The following is a 21287-nucleotide window of genomic DNA, read 5'->3' as shown; positions in this document are numbered from 1 at the left end:
TGGATCTGTATGTCAATTTAAGGAAAATTGACATTTTCCAATACTAAGTCTTTCAATTCATCAATATGGCATATCCATACATTTTTTAGTTCTTTTAAAATTTCTCTCAGTAATGTTCATAATTTTTACTCTATGTCTTTAATATCTTTTATTAAATTTATTTTCAGGTGTTGGTTATTTTGGTGTTACTATAAATGGTATTTTTTTCAGTTTCTATTTGTTTCTGGGGTGTGGAAATATTGATTTTTGTGTATTGACATTATATTCTTACTATATTCATGTATTAATACTAATAGTTTGTGAATTCTTTTGGATTGTATACATACACAATTGTGACATCTGCAAATAATGAAGATGGCAGCTGTCCTTGTTATGCATTTCACTTCAGGAGAAAAGTTCCCTATAATTCACCATTATATATGGTTTTTACTATAACATTTTTTATAGATATTTTATTTGGTGAAAGAATATTTTTCTTTTTCTAGTTTGCTTCATTATGTACAAGCACAGAGCTTTATCAAATGCATTTTCTGCATCTTTAGAGATGATCACATGGTTTTCTCCTTTTTCCTTTTTAATGTAATAAATGACATTGATTTTTCAAATGTTAAACCAACTGTTTCTTCCTGTGATAAACCTACCTAGTCATTGTTCTTTTCGATTAGAATTTATTGTTAGTTGCCAGGCGTGGTGGCTCACCCCTGTAATCCCAGCACTTTTGGAGGCTGAGGCAGGCGGATCATGAGGTCAGGAGATCGAGACCAGCCTGGCTAACACGGTCAAACTCTGTCTGTACTAAAATACAAAAAATTAGCCAGGTGTAGTAGCATGGGCCTGTAGTCCCAGCCACTTGGGAGGCTGAGGCAGGAGAATCGCTTCAGCCTGAAAGGTGGAGGTTGCAGTGGGCCAAGATTGCGCCACTGCACTCCAGCCTGGGTGACAGAGCGAGACTCCATTTAAAAAAAAAAAAAAGAATTTATTGTTAATATTAATTATTGTTTGTTAAAAGGTGTATCCTTTTATATATCACTGGATGTGATTTTAAATTATTTCACTTAAGGTTTTTGTTGTCGTTTTGGTACCTACGTGCAAGAAAGGGTTTGCTTGTTTGTTTTCTTGGAATGCCTTTTTCAGGTCTTGGCATTTTATTCTGCTTTTATAAAACAAGTTTAGAAGTGTTTCCTCTTATTCTCTGCAATAGTTTGCATACGATTGGTGCCATTTTTTTTTTCTTTAAATGTTTGGCAGTGTGCACCAGGAAATATTTAGAATTATGCATTTAATGTCTTTGAAAGATACAGATTCTTTAGATTTTCTTATTTCTTATGTCCATTTAGTTTCAATGAATTTGCCTATTTCAAATAACTTTTAAAAAGTTATTGGCATACTTTTCATAGCATCCTCTTATTGTTCGTTCACTTTCTGAACAACCTGTAGTATGTCCTCTTTCTCATTCCTGATATTGACTATTTGTGCCTACTCTTCTACTTGCTCAGTCACATCAGAGGGTTATCAATTTTATTAGACATTTCACAGAAACAACTTTTGGGTTCATAACTGTTTTACTCTAGTTTTCTTTCCTTATCATTAATGTCTGCTCCTATCTTTATTATGTCCACTCTTACCTCTTTAGATCCCATAGGCTGTTTTTTTCCTAAACTTCTTGAGATGGATTATGAAATCATTAATTTTCATCTTTTCTCCCTAAAACATATACATTTAAGTCTAAAAATTTCTCTCAATGCATACCTTATATTTAATTTAATAATTTTGATATGAAATGTTTTCCTTCATCATTCAGTTAAATTACTTTGTAAGTTTTGTAATTACATATTCTTTGACTTGTGGATTATTTGGAAGTATAACATCCAACCATGAGGGAATTTTCCAGTAATCATTTTAAAATTTATTTTTATAGCTTAATTCTACTGTGGTCAAAGAACATACTCCATATTATTTCAATATTTCAAAATTTATAAAACTTGGTTTGTGGCTGAGAATATAACAAAGTTTGGGAGAATGTGATGTGTAGTCTTCTGTTGTTGGATACAATGTTCTATGTATGTCAATTAGGTCATGTTTAGTAATTGTGTTATTCCAAATTATAGCCTTCCTGATTTTTGTCTGCTTATTCTATCATGAGAGATGTGCTAAAACTACCCCGTGACTGTGCATTGTGCCTTATCTATTTGGAGGCTAGGTTGTTAGGTATGTTCACATTTAGAATCATCGCATCTTCCTAGTGAATTGACCCTTCTGTGATTATAAAACGTTTCTTTCAGCACTTTGAGGATATCTCCCTATTGTCTTCTGACTTCAGTTTATTCTGTGGAGAAGTCAGCTATCAGTCTTCTTTTTGTTCCTTAGAAGGTAATTTGTCCTTTTTCTTCATCTGCTTTTAAGTGCGTTCCCTTTGTTTTGAGTTTTCATCAATTGGGCTATGGTGTAATTAGTGCCTTTCTTCAGCTTGAAGTCCAGGTGTCTCATGAATCTGTGGCTTGAGATCCACCATCACTTTTGACAGATTCTCATTTATTATCTCTTCAGATTAACTTCTCTCCCAAGCTCTTTGTTATGTATTTCTGGGACTGTAAGGACTGTAATTCTACCTTTACCTGTATCCAATTTGTCTAATTTCCACTTTCTTTTTACTGTCATTTTACTGATCCTCTGCTCAGGTGTGTCTAATTCAGGGATCAGCAGATTACGACCAGCAGGCCATCATTGTTTTTGTAAATAAAGTTTTATCAGAACAGCCACCCCTATCTGTTTACACATTGTCAATGGCTACTTTTGCACTATACTAGCAGAATTGAATAGTTGCAACAGAAACCATGCAGCCTGAAAACCTAAAATATTTACTATCTGGCTCTTTATAAAATACTTGCCAAAGTCTATTTTAATCCACTTTTAAGTTCGTCCATTGAGATATTGATTTAAATCATTGCATCTTTTATTCCTAGAATTTCCATTTTAGTTATAGCTTGTTTCCAGTGAAATTCCCCATCTTATAATTTGATTTCTTGAACATTTTAATCTTGTTCCAAGTTCTCTGAAAAACAGTGCCCGAGGCAAAGTGTTCCAATACTTGTGTTATAATCATAGGAATAGCATAAGGTGTTGCTAGGCCCCTCCTGCGGGGAAACAAGACTGAAGCCAAGGCCAGGGTTGTAGGAGGTAATAATGGTGTACTTAAGTTTTTATATTTTCATCAGTTAATACCAATATCTGGATTTCCTGTCATTATGTTTATAATGTCTATTTTTTTTCACTTTTTTGGGTTGTCATTAAATTTTGTTTTTTCTATTCTTAGTTACTTTTAAAGTTTGTGCTGTATATTATGGAAGAAAGGTTGTGGATATAATTTGAGATTGTAGTAGATTTATTGATACTGTTTGTTAAAATCCCCTTTAAAAATTATTATTGGATAATTTTTGCTTCTAGATCTTCAGTGTAACACTCTTCCAACTGGATGATTTTAGCTGTCTTATTTTTGCTTCTAGAAGACAGCTAGGTTAGCAACAGGTGATCTTTATCTAACAAGGAATTGAAATAACTTGAACCAGGGCTTTATACCCTTTGAAGGTTGTCCTGTTTCCAGTTTACTTTTTCCTATGATAGAACTTTCTAGGGTTCTGGGTTGGGAACAGAAACAAAGCTCCTTTTAGCAGTGTATCCTATCTCTGTAATACCTGTGCTCTCCCCACTCCATTACCATAACCCTGCCTCCCCTTCCCTACACACATATCTTGTGTCTGGAGTTTTTATGTCATTTTGTAATTAAATACATAAAACCACTATTTTGAAATCAATCCTTGTTTAGATTCTCTTGTAAGCTTTACTGATTTATTTAATCATTATTGCTTCTTACATCTCACTACTTCTGTATTTATATTAGTTCTTAGGTACATTCTTTAGTAGTTTTTTTTCTTTTTTTCCAGTGAATATCTCTAAGTGTTAAAGTTTCAGAATCATTTTGTGTTGGAAAATATATTTATTTCATTGATTAATGATTGGTCATTTGATTATAGGAGGATAACTGATAACTGATTACTGATTAATAACTTGGTTATAGAATTCCAGATTCAATATTCTTGTCCCTCATCACTTTGAGGACTTGACTTTGTTTTCTTGAATCCAATATTTCTTGTGAGAAATATGATGTTAATCTGATTTTTCACATTTTTCTAGGTAGTCATATTTTTGTTTATGATAACTTTTAGGATTTTTCTTTATGCTTTTTGTTTTATTTTTTAAAATGTCTAGAACTCAATGAGCATTTTGAAACAGAGACTTCTGTCTTTCTTAAAATCTAGGAAATTCTAAGCAATTATATCATTAAATATTGTCTCTTCATCATTCTATTTGTCTATTATCTCTATTTTTTAAAGAAATATTATAGCAGATTTATTGATACTTTATTAAAATTCCCTTTAAACTGTATTATTTTGATAAGCTGTTTCTTCCACTAAATGTAGCATTTCTCATATGAAATACCTTTTATAATACTACTTTTATTTTATTTTATTTTATTTTATTTTGTTTTGTTTTATTTTATTTTTTGAGATGCAGTCTCACTCTGTTGCCCAGGCTGGAGTGCAATGGTGTGATCTCGGTCATTGCAACCTCCGCCTCCTGGGTTCAAGCGATTCTCCTGCCTCAGCTTCCCAAGTAGCTTGCATTACAGGCATGTGCCACCACACCCAGCTAATTTTTGTATTTTTAGTGGAGCCAGCATTTCACCATGTTGGCCAGGCTGGTCTTGAGCTCCTGACCTCAAGGGACCTGCCTGCCTCAGCTTCCCAAAGTGCTGGGATTACAGGCATCAGCCACCACACCCAACCCACTGTATTAATTTTTATTGTTAAAATTTTTTATCCCAATTGTATTTCTTGTTTTTTTTTTCCAATTGCATTTTTTAGAGATTTTTCTTTTTCATTTTCATGTTTTTTTGAGACAGAGTCTTGCTTTGTTTCCCAGACTGGAGTGCAGTGGTGTGATCATGGTTCACTGTAGCCTCAAACTCCTGCACTCGAGGTGTCCTCCTGCCTCAGCATCCCCAATAGCTATAGCTGGGACTACAGGTGCATGCCACCACACCTGGCTAATTTTAAACTTTGTCTGTTGGAGAGATAGGATCTCACTATGTTGACCAGACTGATTTCAAACTTGTGGCCTCAAGTGATCCTCCTGCCTTGAACTCCCAAAGTGCTAGGATTACAGGCTGAGCCACTGTGCCTGGCCTGGTTTTTCTAACACATTAATTTTTTCTTTTACTTTTTTTTTTCTTTTAGATGGAGTTTCCTTCTTGTTGCCCAGGCTGGAGTGCAATGGTGCGATCTCAGCTCACTGCAACCTCTGCCTTATGGGTTCGATCTATTCTCCTGCCTCAGCCTCCTGAGTAGCTGGGACTACAGGCACATGCCACCACACCCAGCTAATTTTTGTATTTTTTAGTAGAGACCAGGTTTTGCCATGTTGGCCAGGCTGGTCTCAAACTCCTGACCTCAGATGATCTACCCACCTCGGCCTCCCAAAGTGCTGGGATTATAGGTGTGAGCCACTGTGCCTGGCCACATTAATCTTTTCCTAGCATTTTTAATTGACAAAAATTGTATATATTTATAGTGTATAACATGATGTTTTGAAATATGTATATATTGTGGAATGGCTAAATGGAACTAATTAACATATATATTACCTCATTGGTGCCCTATTTCTTTTTTTTTTTTTTTTGAGGCAGTGGTTCAAGAAATTCTCCCACCTTAGCCTCCTGAGTAGCTGGGAGTACAGGCATGTGGCACCATGCTGGGCTAATTTTTGTATTTTTAATAGAGATGGGGTTTCACCATGTTGGCAAGGCTGGTCTTGAACTCCTGACCTCAAGTGATCTACCTGTCTTGGCCTCCCAAAGTGCTGAGATTACAGGTGTGAGCCACCATGCCTACCCCCCATTTCCTTTTAATTAGATACTAGACTGTTTAAACACCATATATTTGTACACTTAAGTTGAGTTCTTGCAGTTGTGCTTCTAGAAGAATTTTTCAAAAGGATGTGCTTAAATATATTATTATTAAAAATAATGGTTCAGTTCTTTTACCAGCCCATCAGTCATCAGTGGAGACAAACTGACTTCTTTCCGTGCACTGTGAGGTGTGGAGGAGGTGAGGTCCAGGCTTTGTTCATGAATATTTAGAGCTCAGAGTTAGACAAATTTCACATTTTCATTTTTGAAGCTGATTTTAAAATTGGTGTGGTGATTAGAGATGTCTCATCACACAGCACCTTACTCAGCAGCCTGAATGCAATGGTGTTAATGAAGAAGATGCATTTGCCTTTATTCTTGAAGACAGGTGCAAAATGGATTTGGAAAACACCTTTTACTTTTAGCCAAAGGAAAAAAAAAAACCATAAACAAACTTGCTTGCCTGTGTTACTGCATTTCTCTTCTTGATTGCCTTAATGTATGTATTATTTTTAATTTTCTATGAAAAATCGGAGAAGCAGAAAGAAGGAGTGACTTGCCCAGCCAGGTTGAGTCAATGGGTGTGTTGGTTCTAACGTTAGATTTACAACTTTTCTCTCCTCAGGTGCAAGAGTATAAGCTTATTAAAAAGAGAAAGGGTCCCTACTAAGTGGTAAAGGGGAAAGCCCTGCTTATTGTCTGCTTAGTTCAAGGTCTTTTTTTTTTTTTTGAGACAGAGTCTCATTCTGTCACCCAGGCTGGAGTGCCATAGCCAAATCTTGGCTCACTGCAACCTCCGCCTCCCAGGTTTAAGTGATTCTTGTGCCTCCGCCTCCTAAGTAGCTGGAATTACAGGTGCCTGCTACCATGCCTGGCTAATTTTTTGTATTTTTAGTAAAGACAGGGTTTCTCCATGTTGGCTGGGCTGGTCTCGATCTCCCAACCTCAGATGATCTACCTACCTTGGCCTCCCAAAGTGCTGGGATTACAGGCGTGAGCCACCGTGCTTGGCCTTGTTCAAGGTTTTCATAGTCAGTTGAGGAAGGTTTGGGGACAAGTGTAATCCAGGGCTCTACACACATGCCAGAAAAGCAGCATCTTTCATGCTCCAGTGGAAGATTATTGTCCATTTGATATGGAGAACTGGCAACTCTCAGGAGCAAATGAGAAGGCAACCAGAGCTACTGTCAAAATAATTCTCTTTTTCTGAACTAACCTTTTAAATCAAAGAATAAATGCATGCAACCCAGGAACCATGATTTACTAGAATAGGGATTTATGTTGAAGCTTCCCCTTAGAGTACCAGGCAGTGGTACTAGGTGTTTACCATGTGTCAAACCATGGGTTAGATGCTCATAATCACATTTATTCTTCAAGAAAACTCTAAGGAAGGTCTCTTATTCCTGTCTTATGCATGAACAAACTGACCCTTAGAAAGTGTAAAGAGCATACAGTAGTATGTTTTTCAGCTAGTAAACAGTGCAGCTAGGATCTGGTGCCAGGTCTGCTTGATATCAGAGTCATGCTCTAAATGACTTTGCCCTTTGCCTCCCCTACTATATAAACCTCCTACTATACCTGGGACCAGATCAGGGTATGCAGGCTCAGGTATGGTCTTGTTTGAAGAGCTAGAATAAATCCTTCTCCAGCCCAGCCTAGCTCCACATCTCAATCCTTGAAGCCTACGGCATATCAATTTACTTAGAGTCAGAAACTGGCCTTTCTCCTTTAAACTACAGGTATATGAAGGAGGGCTCTTCAGTCAGTGCCAGGTTGCTGTGAATATGCAGGCAGATGTCTCTCTTCTGTAATTTAGGCTCCCCCTGAAACAACAGGGCAGGCACTTTTATGGGAAGCCCTGGGCAGCCCAGGCCCAAGAAGAAGTTTATGTCCCTGGAAATGGAGAGAAGACTGAATAGTGCCACAGAAAGAAAGTACAAGTGAATCTCCCCAGTTCACCAGCTAGTTCCTCCCAGGGCCAGGGTTGAGGCAAAAGACCACATGATGATGATCCTGCAGCAGGTGATTCTCACAGTGGGCTTCCTGGACCTGCAGCATCAGCATCTCCTGGGAACTAACTAGAGATACAGATTCTCAGGCTCCACCGCAGACCTACTGAGTCAGAAACCCCAGGGTGTGGCTCATCCTCCAGGAGATGATGGTACGCACTCCACTTTGAGAACCATCGCCTCTTTAAGCCGGTGTCTTTGGATAGCAGCTGGAGCCATATTGCCATCACTATTCTTGCCATATCTGTGTTATTCCTGCACTGTTATTTACTAAAGGATTTTTCTTTAAGGGGGCGTTTACTCAACTTAAATAAACATATTCACAAAAAGAATTTAATAACTACCGTAAGTGGAAATCTATCCCTTGTCACAAATAGAGCACAATCACAAAATTCATACAGTGAGAACAAACCAGTGGAGTAAGTCACTTCAAGTTTCTACCAGCTCTGACATTCATTCAGTTTATTTTCAATTCCCTCTGAATTTTCTTGAATGTTATAAGCATTTTTATAAGGCAAAGTTTCCTTTACATCTTTGAGTCACTTATGACTCTTTGGGTACTCTTACTCTGCAGAAAAACAAACGTATCTCTCTCTTTTTTATTTGTTTGTTTGTTTTAGAGGCAGGTCTCACTAAGTTGCCCAGGCTAGACTCAAACTCCTGGGCTCAAGCGATCCTCCAACCTCAGCTTCCCAAGTAGCTGGAACTACAGGCATATGCCACCATGCCTGGCTAATTTTTAAAATATTTTGTAGAGATGGCATCTCACTATGTTGCCCAGGCTGGTCTCCAACTGGTGGGCCCAAGCCATCCTCCCACCCCAGCCTCTGGAGTAGCTGGGAGTGCAGGCATGTGCCACCATGCCTGGCTCAAACATCTATTTTTTTAAAAATTTTATTTCTTTGTTCTTACACACAGTCATTCAGAGAGACGTTCACATTTGGATCCGTAAGATAAAAGACACTTTCTACTCCAGAGGAGACACTTTATAATGGGATTCAGCTTAATCCAGTTGATTAAATTCTTGGGAAGCAAATAGGTGTTTCTCATACTCGGGTGCCCATGGAAAGACGTAGTCCTGCTGGAACTGTAAATGTGCATGAGCACTTAGCAGTGAGATTGTCTTACAGTCTCTGTAAGAACAGAAGGGAGATTTTAGGCTGCTTTTGGGGAGCCTGCCATTTTCTGTACACTGGCAGAATTTCAGTTCATTTGCTCAAGATACAGAAAGGCACTCTGCCTCATTTCTTTTGCTTTGTGCTATCTCTAAACTGTGATAAAACAGAAGAGGAAAATTAATTGTCTCTCCCCAAATTATAAACACCTGTATATGCCCTGTTTTCATTTAGAAGTCTATTTCTATTTAGAACAAAGATTTTTTTTTTTTTCTGACTCAAGGAGCTGTAATCTCATTTTGTACTTGTTTTGGGGAAAATAAAATATGCACATAAAACCCACAAGGAAAGCATTACCAAAATTTAATTATATTAGTCATCAAATCTGTGTGATGTGTGTGAATGGATTTTAAAGTGTTTTGGATAATCAAGAAAATTAGTCCATTGGTCTCTAAAGTACCGGGGGTGCTTGGATGGACTTTCCTAGTCCCATCTGTAATCGTCAATGTGAGACACTTGAGATCAATCTGGAGCAAGTACCTAGATTGCCATTGCCATCTGATATCGTTGACTTTCTGGCAGATATTGGCACCCAAGTAACATTTTATTGACTCCATTTGGATTTTCATTCTTGTGGTTTCGACCTTGCTTTTTATAATGCTTACCAGTCCGTCCTTCTGCACTCAGCTTACATCCAAGCCGTGTCTTATAGAAAGCTGTCTAGTGGTTTATAAAATCAGATTCCTCACGACAATCAGGACTTTAAATGTATTTTCAGACCTTTAGACCAACTGGCAGATGCAGAGCGCTTGGCTTTGGCCATTTTTTTCTTTCGTAAAGAGCTCATTCTAGTTTTGAAAAATTACCTTTTTTTAAAAAAGTTTAACTTAACAGACACTTAAGTGACAGGAAACTTGGAATCAGATCTTTCAGGAAATAGAAGCATCATTTTGTGACTTGCTTTTTAAATTTATAGCACTCATCTATTTGCAATGTTCACTTTCCTCAGAAACTCTACAAATTAGATGTAGTAGAATCAAGAATAAGTCTTCATTCCTTCTGTTTGAAGGCTTGTGAGATGAGGGCTGGGGAGTGACATAGGGGGATGGATTTTGTTCCTTTTTGTATTGACAATGCTTAATTCCCCATTTGGAAAGCTTATTGGTATGGCAGGTGCCTGTGGCATCCCAGGGGAGAAGAGTAAAATGTGGTACTGTGTATGCAAATCACAAAATGTTATGAAAGAAATATTCAACCCAGCAACCACCCAGCGCAAAGGTAGTTCTCAAAAACATGATGTTGAGTGAAAAAAGTGGAAAACAGAACAAGATTTAAAACACATTATCATTCATTAAGCTAAAAACAGATACACAAAAAAACAACATTACATAAGATGGTTGCATATTTAAGGACATATCAACAACAAATCAAAATAGGTGTGTTGCGGGGATTGGAATGGGAGTGTCAATAAGGGAAGAAGAGAGATTATATGGAAATGAGAGAAGGGCCTTGCACAGTGCTGTGGTGACAATGAGGAGAAAAGACAATGAACCGAGGAGAATGAATAACTCACCTGCACCTGGGCTGGAAACAGTTCTTAAGAGGAGACTATTGTCATTTTTTAGTTAGAAGTGCTGAGAGTACCACAGTTGGTACTAATTGTCATTCTCAATTTTGGCCACGCATTTTAGTCATCTGAGAAGAACCTGAGGATCTTTTTAAAAAGATGCTGTTTTCCTGGATCCCAGCCACAGGACTTCTGACTTAATTGGACCATGAAGGAACCTGGGCATTAGAGTGTATTAAAAGCTCCCATGTGGTTCTGCTATACAGCCAGGGTTGAGAGCCACTGAGTTAAGTTTCTTAAAGAGGAAAAAAAAAGTGTGTGGCAAGTGGTAACTCTGCCAAGTAAAAATGAATGCAATATTCAGACTTTCCTTTTCTAACACTTTAGATTATCAGCTCAATTCTGCTGAATGTGTGGATATCCGCTTGAAGAGGGTAGTTCCTGACCATTATTGTCACTACTACCCTGAAAATGTAAAACCAAAACCAAAACTGAAGGAATGCAGCGTGGATCCCTGCCCATCAAGGTTTGTGTCATTGTCCACACCCTCTTTACTTCAAAAAGAAACAAATCAGCTTCACCTGAGACTGATCAATCTTTGCAGGGCAATACATTTCCATTTCCTGACTTTGTCTCCTGGCGGCAGGTGCCTACATTCACATTTGTAACTATGGTGCATAGAAGTTAGGACACATTCATTAGGAATGAAAGTCTAGCTTTCTCTTGTCATGGGCTATGTGTTCCTAAGTTTTTTTATAATGAACCTTTTTGAACATCTCCTGCTCTCTTCATCCAAGTAATATGTCTAGTCCATCTGCCAATCATAAATATCTTTCACTCACCATTTTAGCTTTGAAACTGGGTCACCCATTATCATGTTTTGGCTTTTGAAGTATTCCTATTAAATTCAGTATAAATAATGCATTGTGCAAGGAAGTAAAATTTTAATGCCAAAGCAAAAAAGCTATGCATAAACTATCCTATTGCATAATTTAGTACCTGCTGACTTGTATTGCCTGGGGAAGTTTCCTGGCTTACTACAATACCTTAAAATAACAGAACAATATCAAGTCCCAGAATCCTCCAGATATCTGCCAGCTGGCTTAGGAAGAAGTGTGCAAGTGGAAAAGGAAGCGTTCTCAGTGGATTTCATTTCCTGTTACTAAACTGCCCATTTCCTGTAAGCCTGGTTGAACGTAATTATGAATAGAGACCTTTCAGAGGACAAATTCTGTGAAATAAAGTGGTTTTCTGAAGATCCTACTAATACGACAGTGTGTTAGTATCACTAATATATTAAGAGAGTAATTATTATAAAAAGGAATAAATTTATTGAAATTGCAAGATACTTTTTTCCTTTGATTAATATACTGCTAGTTTAGTTTTCTATATTTTCAAATAGAACTGGGGAATTTGTGTCGTAGATATTCTTGACAATTAAAGAGATGGTGGCTGAATTTTTGGGAATGGTTGATAACACTTGATATTTTTAGTTTCCAATTTGGAAGAGCTTTGTCTTTTGGGATGTCAAATATTATATTCATCAATTAATGAATGTGTGAATTTATTATAGAAATGATATTCTCACAATGATTTCATTTGTAGTGATGGATTTAAAGAGATAATGCCCTATGACCACTTCCAACCTCTTCCTCAGCGAGTGATATGTTTCCTTTTCCTTTTTGCAATTTAAGTAGTTTGCAAGGAACTGTAGCATCTGTAGCAATAGCCTAAAATGTATGAGGGTTAGATATTAGACACTATATAGAGCTAAGGGAAAACAGACTTCAACTCAATAATAGGAGAAATCTTTCTAAGAATTAGATGGAATAGGCTGCCTCAAAAGATGATGTTTCCCATCGCTGGAGCTGTCAAGCGTATCTTGGACAACTGAGTATTATAGCAGGAGCTCAAGTGTTGCAATTAATCAGAAATTTTAATCCCCTTTTATCCCGAAAAGAGTAATATGGTCCTTCCTGACTCTGAGGTTCTGTGATTCTCTAATAATATTGTCCATTAGTATTTTACAGTTTAGAGGCAGTTTGAAGATGCAGCCACACTGTATATTTTAATTGATTTAATTTTCACAGTGGTCTGATGAAGGGTAAATAGGGAAGGTATATTATTCCCAGTTGACAAAAACCCCAGATGTGAGGAGCTAAGTACCTTGTGACTAAAATTTGTGTGTGGCAGTTAAGAATAAAGTCTTGGCCAGGCATGGTGGCACATGCCTGTAATCCCAGCACTTTGGGAGGCTAAGGCGGGTGGATCACTTGAGGTCAGGAGTTCAAGACCAGCCTGGCCAACATGGCGAAACCCCATCTCTACTAAAATGTACAAAAATTAGCCGAGCGTGGTGGCAGGTGCCTGTAATCCCAGCTACTTGGGAGGCTGAAGCAGGAGAATAGCTTGAACCCAGGAGGCAGAGGTTGCAGTGAGCCAAGATCTTGCCACTGCACTCCAGCCTGGGCGACAGAAAGAGACTCCATCTTAAAAAAAAAAATTAATTAAAATTAAAAAAAAGGCTAGGCATGGTGGCTCATGCCTGTAATCCCAGCACTTTGGGAGGCTGAGGCAGGCGGATCACGAGGTCAGGAGTTCTAGATTAGCTTGGCCAACATGGTGAAACCCTGTCTATACTAAAAATACAAAAATTAGCCTGGCATGGTGGTGCATGCCTGTAATCCCAGCTAGTAGGGAGGCTGAGGCAGAATTGCTTGAACCCGGGAGGCAGAGGTTGCAGTGAGCCAAGATTGCACCATTGCACTCCAGCATGGGTTACAGAGTGAGACTCTGTCTCAAAAAAAAAAAAAAAAAGTGTAAAGTCTTATGACTCCCAGTCCCAGGCTCATTCAGCTGAACCACACCTGATACCTTAAGGCCATACTTTTTGCCACCATCTTTGCAAACTTCAAACAAACAACAAATAAATAATATAATTTTGTTTGCTTTTGAGCTGGGAACATAATCCTTGGACTGCATGTTCCGTGTCCTGTGGAGGAGGGATTCGGAGACGGAGCTTTTTGTGTGTGGAGGAATCCATGCATGGAGAGATATTGCAGGCAGAAGAATGGAAGTGCATGTACGCACCCAAACCCAAGGTTCTGCAAACTTGTAATCTGTTTGATTGCCCCAAGTGGATTGCTATGGAGGGGTCTCAGGTAAGATTTGAGAATATGCCACTTTTAATTAATTCTCATATTTTAAGGGATATTTTCTATATGCCCACCATGGTGCTAGACAGCACGCAGACAAAAAAAAGTGGTAAAAGAGCATGGTTCCTATTCCAAAGAGCTTAGGAAGACAGTTGGAGGACAAAGAAAGAAAGACCAGAAGCATCAAGGTATGCAGGAATAATTAATATTAAGGACATTAATAATAATATTTCCATGTAATTATCAGCATAATTAATATTAAGTACTGTAAAGAACAAATCTGTAAAGAACAAATGTTGAAGCAGAGTCAATCAGGAAGTATTTGTTGCCCTTGTGTTGCCTAATCCGTCTTTGAATAATTTAAACAAGCAAGAATTAAAATTTAAATTGTTTAAATTCTTTGAAGAATGTAAACAAGCGAGAACCTGAGAAACATCACTGGGTTAGGGTTAGTGTTAGGGAGATGGCCAAACAGAGATGGCTGAGCAAAGGCAGTAATGACAAGAAGTGACTCAAGGTTGAAGATTTGAAGAGATGACCCATGTTACTAAGAACTGAGAGATGAAGTTGGAAATGCACCTATTTAGAAATCATCCATGGGGTCAAGTTGTATGAAAAAAGAAAAGAGAAGAAGGAAAACACCCCAGAGGTATAACAAGGTTCATGTCAAATTAGCATAGTTTTCACTTTCTAAAGAGATGACTGAGTAAGCCTCCAGAACAAATAAAATGCAGCTGGATTAGTCAAAGATGAAAAATGCAGACATTCATATTTAATAATTTAATCTTAATCCTTTAATTTTCTAGAGAGTGAGGTGTAGTTGACTCAAGTTTCTCCAGCTTTCTTAAGTGATTTCCACACTTAAGTTCAACATATACATGCATTAATATATCTATTCATGTATTTATTCAATGTGTCAGCTACCGTGCTAAGAAGTAAATACAACTTGCTCCTACCACCCAAAAGCTTAGAATCTAGTTGCACAGACATGCATTCAAACAACGTTGTGATACAGTATTGTATTGTGCATGAGTAGCGTCATGTGCCTAGTACTTCAGAGACACAAGGTGGAATGATTCACTCCACCTGAAGGTGTCAGGAAAGCTTCAGAAAGGAGGTAGCACTTGAACTTGAAGGACAAGTGAGTGTCAGGTGAAGACCATATCAATCTTTTTCTCATATCCCCAGACTAAACATCATCACCCTGTAGAACTTTATTCAAACTTGCTAGGGAAGAAGTTATCAATTAATTTTTGGTCACATACTCCCTAAAAAGAAGATTAGAGAGTTATGCATTTCTTCACATATATTTAGGTTGACATTTGAAATTTCCTATCACAAGTTTAAATAATTACAAAGAATATCATTTCAACATGTTGTGAATGTTGACATTTTAAAATAAGAGTGTTGCAGCATTCAAAAAAATCTGTCTAGTGGAATTTAAATGCCATGATAATTTCTGTCTTTGCCATCTTTCATTTAAAAAATACAGGGGTGACCTCTTCTTTAACAATTTGGATGTTGTGCATATTTCTCCCTTTGAACTCACATTTACAATCAACTCTCCCCACAGAATTTTATTCTAATATAACGTATTTTTATGCTTTAAAGTCTTTTTTTATTACACTATTCTACTTCTCTCCAAGAAAATATATATGATCATTGAGATTAATTTATTTTACTTTCCTGTGGCCATAAGGCCCTAAGTATTTAAAATATTCCTCTGAATTGAGTAAATTTTAATACACAGTCAAAATAACATATATATATATATATTTCAAAGTTCGGTAAATAAGAATAACACATAAAAATTGCATTTCCTTTGAATACACAGTTCATCATGTACATGCATTAATATATCTTGATAGAAGATAAGTGGAGCTTAAAAACTAGTCCATATATTCATCATCAGAATGAGCCATGTGTTCAGCAATGATTTTATTGTTAATTTTTACTATTGGTTTCTTATTTTGTTTTGTTTGGCTTTGCATGTGTACACTGGGAAAGCTTGTTCACATAAATCAATAGACCGGGATGGAAGGATTTTATTTTAGCAAGGTCGTTTTGTTCTTTGAACTCCTGAGTTATGTGCCAAAATTCATGTGATGGTCTAGCATCAAAAATTATTTTTAAGGATCTTTCTGCTGGCAATTTAAGTCCTCTTTCTATTTTGTTGAAAGCAAAAAATATCATCTCAGCTGCAAAAGGATTTGTTATCGAGACATTAGGGACTTTCACTTTTTCAGCCCCCAATCAACATTATTTCTACAACTGCAGAGCTTGTTTTCAGCTCTCTGAAGTCCTAGCCATATGTTTTATGTTGGCTTTAGAGCTTTTATATCACCCTCCATCCCCATAAATACCATGACTTCATCATTATGCATATTATCAGAGTAGAGGATGTTAACTAGCTCTTCTCATTCACCATACTTCACCCTTAATACTTTTCACTTTTTTCAAAAATCAAATATATTCTCAGTGATGTGGATTTTCCATCATCGAGGACATATGCAGCTCCGCAGAGGAGTTCTGGAACCATTGTAAACACTGACAGTGCCATTGGGGAAGCATCCAGCTTCCCAGAAGGGTGGTTTAAAAGGAGAGGATACTCCTTTGGATTAACCAGTTGTAGTATAGTTATATCTTGTACTGTTTTCTTTCTCTTTGGGTGAATTTTTTTCTTTCATGGCTAAAACAGCCACTCAAGATTATATATATCTCAAATTGATAAACTTGGGGGTAGGTGAGTCAATTTTCCAAAAACGGTAATCTCAAGCTTCACTGAACTCATTAAAGTATTTGTTCAGTGGTTTCAAGAGTGGCATCATGAACTAGAGAGATTTCCCAATATTCTGCCTGATGTGCATACACTGAGAAAAGTCTCCATATCCTCGAAACATATCTTTGAAACTTGTCCCTAGCAATACACAGGTACAAAGTGCTTAGAGGGTCAGAAAATACTTTTCAAGCTTCTTAAAGCAGTGGCTTGGCCATGGCTTTGGCAATAGATGGCTCTGGGAGGGAATTCCACTCTGCCTGTTAGGAACTGTGTGACCTTGAGCAAGATCCTTAGATGGTGGGCCGTTTGTTTATCTGTTCAATAAGCCTGAAGCTACTGACCTGGAAGTGGGTCAGGAGGATTCATGAGATAACAAATGAAGGAGGTGCCTGTCCCATAGCAGGTAACCAAAGGCAACCAAGAACTCTCAGCCCCTCCCTGGGGTGGATCCAGAATGGGTGGGGTCTGAAGTTTGTACAGATTGGAGGGGACTCCTCAAAAACAAGAATATAAAACACAAATATTGAGTATTGAAGGGAATGTTTATTTAGAATCAGAAAGGAAATTATAAGAAATTACGAATTTTAGAAAGATGACAACAACCACATTGTGAACTCTGGACTTAATATTTAATAATGATATATTAAATGATGTATTAGTTATGTTAATGATGTATTAATACGGGTTCATCAGTTGTAACAATGGCACCACACTAAGGCAAGATGTTAATAATAGGGAAAATCATAGGGGGAAAAGGGGGTGAAGGGGAATATTGGGGCTCTCTGTACTGTCTGCTCAATATTTCTGTAAACCCAATATGGTCCTCAAAAAATATAGTCTATCAATTTTTTTAAATGCATACATATATATACTCCCCAACATGCAGATTATATTAGCCCATTCTCACACTGCTATGAAGATACTACCAGAGACTGGTTAATTTATAAATGAAAGAGGTTTAATTGACTCACAGTTCCACATGTCTGGGGAGGCCTCAGGAAACTTACAATGATGGTGGAGGGTGAAATAGAAGCAAGTACCTTCTTCACAAGGCAGTAGGAGAGGGAGAGAGAGCATGAAGGGGGAAGAGCCCTTTATAAAACCATCAGATCTTAGGAGAACTCACTCACTATCATGAGACCAGGATGGGGAAAACTGCCCCCATGATCCAATCACCCTCTACCAGGCCCCTCCCATGACAAGTGGGGATTATGGGAATTACAATTCAAGATGAGATTTGGGTGGGGACACAGAGCCAAACCATAACACAGATAAATTTGAAAAGCTATTCTAGATTTTTATATGACATGAAAACATTCCACTCATAGGCAAGAGTAACTTTCAAATCATAAACAAATAATCCAAGAAAAAAATGCTGACAACACAAACTTCACAAAAATTCAGGGAAAAATAGCATAATGTTTTTATTAACTTTAACTGTGGCAGTTATAGATGTATCGGGATACATCGATAGTATTTTTTTCTGTAGTGTTTGGCTGAATACTCTTTGATGGCCTCGTTATATGAGAGCAGTTTTGCAAGACTGACTTTTATAGACGGAATAGAAAAATAATCCTCTGGCATAATTCATCAGAATTGTATTATATTTTTATTGACAGTTCAGAAAGGTTTTATTCATCTTCAAAAATTATTTTGGGTAGGGTCATGTAAACTTTTAATCAAACTTGAGAAAACTTCTAACAAGTTTCTTTGATATTTGAGCAGTAAGATTTCAAGGCATTTGTAATTTTCTTGAATTACGATCTCACCTTAAATACTTTTTGAATTGAGAAGTGGAACAAGGTTGTACAAAAGAGGGGCCCTGAAATACAAGCATCACAGAAAATTAGCCTCTGTACCCTTCCTTACATAATATTTGTCTAAAAGTCTTTTGTGTTTAATATTTATGTAGTTCATGGCTCTCCTTTGCATATGATACAATAATGCCTTTGTGGTTGTCTTAAAAGAAATGCATTGGCTTCTCTTTTCTTCTTTGAAGTGCATGGTGACTTGTGGCCGAGGGTTACGGTACCGGGTTGTTGTGTGTATTAACCACCGTGGAGAGCATGTTGGGGGCTGCGATCCACAACTGAAGTTACACGTCAAAGAAGAATGTGTCATTTCCATCCCGTGTTATGAACCAAAAGGTAAGTCTGTGGTGCATTGTAAATTCAAATCAAATGGTATTTCCAGCTCCCATTCCAATATTGTAGCATTTCCCTTTCAACTTACTACTTTCTTATAAAAATTGTTTTATTGACAGATTGCAATAGACCTTCCCATCTAGATAAAGAAGTTAGATATATGTGAATTATTCATCTGGAGGGAAAACTGAGCTCCTGTTGATTCAGTACAGATGGAGTAGCTCCTATTTAGTTTTATACTAACATTTCTTGGTGGACATAAGAAAATTAAATGCAGTCCCTCCCTTGAAGAAAAAGAATGGCGGGGGGGAGATTGAAAAAGGAGGGGAAGGAAAAGTAGAAGGAGGAAAAGACAGAAGAGCAAGAAAAGGAGGAAGAAGTAGAGGAGGAGGAGGAAATTATTCTTTTCCCAAGATTCTCATTCTTCTTTATAGCTACCTTTCCACTGGAGTGTAAGATTTTTGAGGGAGGAATGATGTCATCTTTATCATGTGTACTAATGCATGGAATGAATGAAAACTTCCAGTTCCCAGTGGGGATCTATGGATGCATTTATAATCTCTCCAGTAGTTCACATTTGTTCCACATGAAAGAGCAGAAATGGGTAGCATCCATGGATAGGAGGATTTGGCATCATCTCTCTGATATATGATCTTCTCTGTACATAATTATTTCCATGTTATTTAATGTTAACCATCCTCATGAAAAGTATCTTCCATCTTGAAATGGGAGAAAAGATTATTCCCAACTATTAGTAAGAAGGACTCCTCCTTAGTACTTGAGAGAGGATGGTAAAACTCTCTTGTTATTTCTGGGTTCATTATTCATACAAATAGCCTCTTAGTCATTCAACAAATATTTTTGAGTATGTCTATCTTGCAGAAAAATCACTAGTTGCCATGACAGGTACAAACATTGACTACGTAACTCCATCAGTGAAGTCTTTTTTCCTTCCTTCTGCATTTATGATACTTTCATAGCCACTTTCATAGTGTCCATAGTTTCCTTGAAGCACCCTAAAGTTATTTTTATTTCTCACTTCATAGATAGATTATTCCCTTCTTCACATCAAGGAGGCTTCAAAGGACAGAAAGGGGCAACAGTTTGTTCCTCCATGCCAGATGTAATTGGTAATCATCTCCCTCAACAACTACAACAATAGTAAAAGTTTGAGTAAACTATAACACATATTCTTTCATCCCCCCCAACTTTCTTAACTTTCATGTTATTTGCCTTTCTCTATTAATTTTTGCATTCCATGGGCAAAAATAAAATGTGACCAAAGATAGCAAGCTGATATGGTTGAAGTAAGAGCTTCAAAGTATGAACAACAGAATAAGAGCTTCAAAGTATGAACAACAGAAATTGGTATTGATTTATAAAAGGCATTTTTATGTTAACTTTGACAGCAGATTCAACTGTATCGTGTGATCATTTTGGTTGCATTTTAATAATGTACTAATTTTTAAAAACTACAGCAGAAATGTTTAATTCATTCCAGCAGCCACCTAATGTATTGTACTAAGGAACTCAACTTGCATTTGAAAAATATGACCTCTTTATAAATGAAATCTTCAGCCAATATGATCATCTATCCAACTCCTTAATGATTAATAGTAATTAAGCTCATTCTTTATGTTCTCTTTTTCTTAGAAAAAAGTCCAGTGGAAGCGAAATTGCCTTGGCTGAAACAAGCACAAGAACTAGAAGAGACCAGAATAGCAACAGAAGAACCAACGTGCTTCCGGGACCTTTTGTGGGAGTAATCAGGGCATAGCCAGTTAACATGATATATGTAATTTTTGTACTCATTGGAGTACAGTGATACATTTAATATCCAAATGACCTGTATTTACAGACTCTAGAGAGCTTGAGCTGGCTAGAATTTTTCTTTATTTCACAATTCAGCAGTCCTCCTTTGGCAGTTTCTCTGAGCAGCACAGAAAAGACAGTGTTACTTAACTCAAAGCAGATCCAGTGGTCTGCTACCCTTAAGAGATTGGGGATAATTTCTAGGTTTTAACACATGTGATTTGACCATGAACCATCATAGTATCATACAAATAAACCAATCATTCCATGGGTAAGTCATGGTCAGTCTCTATAAAATCAGTTAAGTTGAAATGCATTAGTCGCCTGAGTGATCATAGGGAAATGGAAAGAACAAGGTACTAAGAGTATTGGAGCTTAGAACCACCCCTGCTAACTACATGACCTTAGACAAGTCTGATTTTTCTGTGTCTCATTCTCCTTACCTATAAAAGGAGCAGGTTGGGCTTGATCTCTCCAGGGTTCATTCCAACTTAAAAATCCAATAACTACCATCTGCATGTGATTTGATGGATCTGGATTGTAACAGTGCCAGTGGAAATTAAGAATCAAGAGGAAATCAAAGAAGCATTCTGGAGGTAGTTATATAGGGACAAAAAGAGAGCAAGAAATCAAAGGTGCTCTGAGATTTCTAGTCCAGGAATCTGTAAGAACAACAGCACCAATGATAGACTCAAGTAATTGAACAGAGCGGCTGGTTCTATGTCAAACATGTTAAGTCTT

At 37.3% G+C, this 21287-nt stretch overlaps 1 pseudogene; it reads left to right on the top strand.

Annotated features, from left to right (window-relative positions):
* The window catches only part of LOC134738383 (ADAMTS-like protein 3), a 100854-nt pseudogene that overhangs the window by 72190 nt on the left and 7377 nt on the right, over positions 1-21287 (top strand).

The sequence above is a fragment of the Pongo pygmaeus genome, chromosome 16 (assembly GCF_028885625.2).
Source record: "Pongo pygmaeus isolate AG05252 chromosome 16, NHGRI_mPonPyg2-v2.0_pri, whole genome shotgun sequence".
Classification (NCBI taxonomy): domain Eukaryota; kingdom Metazoa; phylum Chordata; class Mammalia; order Primates; family Hominidae; genus Pongo; species Pongo pygmaeus.
This window is presented reverse-complemented; position numbering and strand designations above follow the sequence as displayed.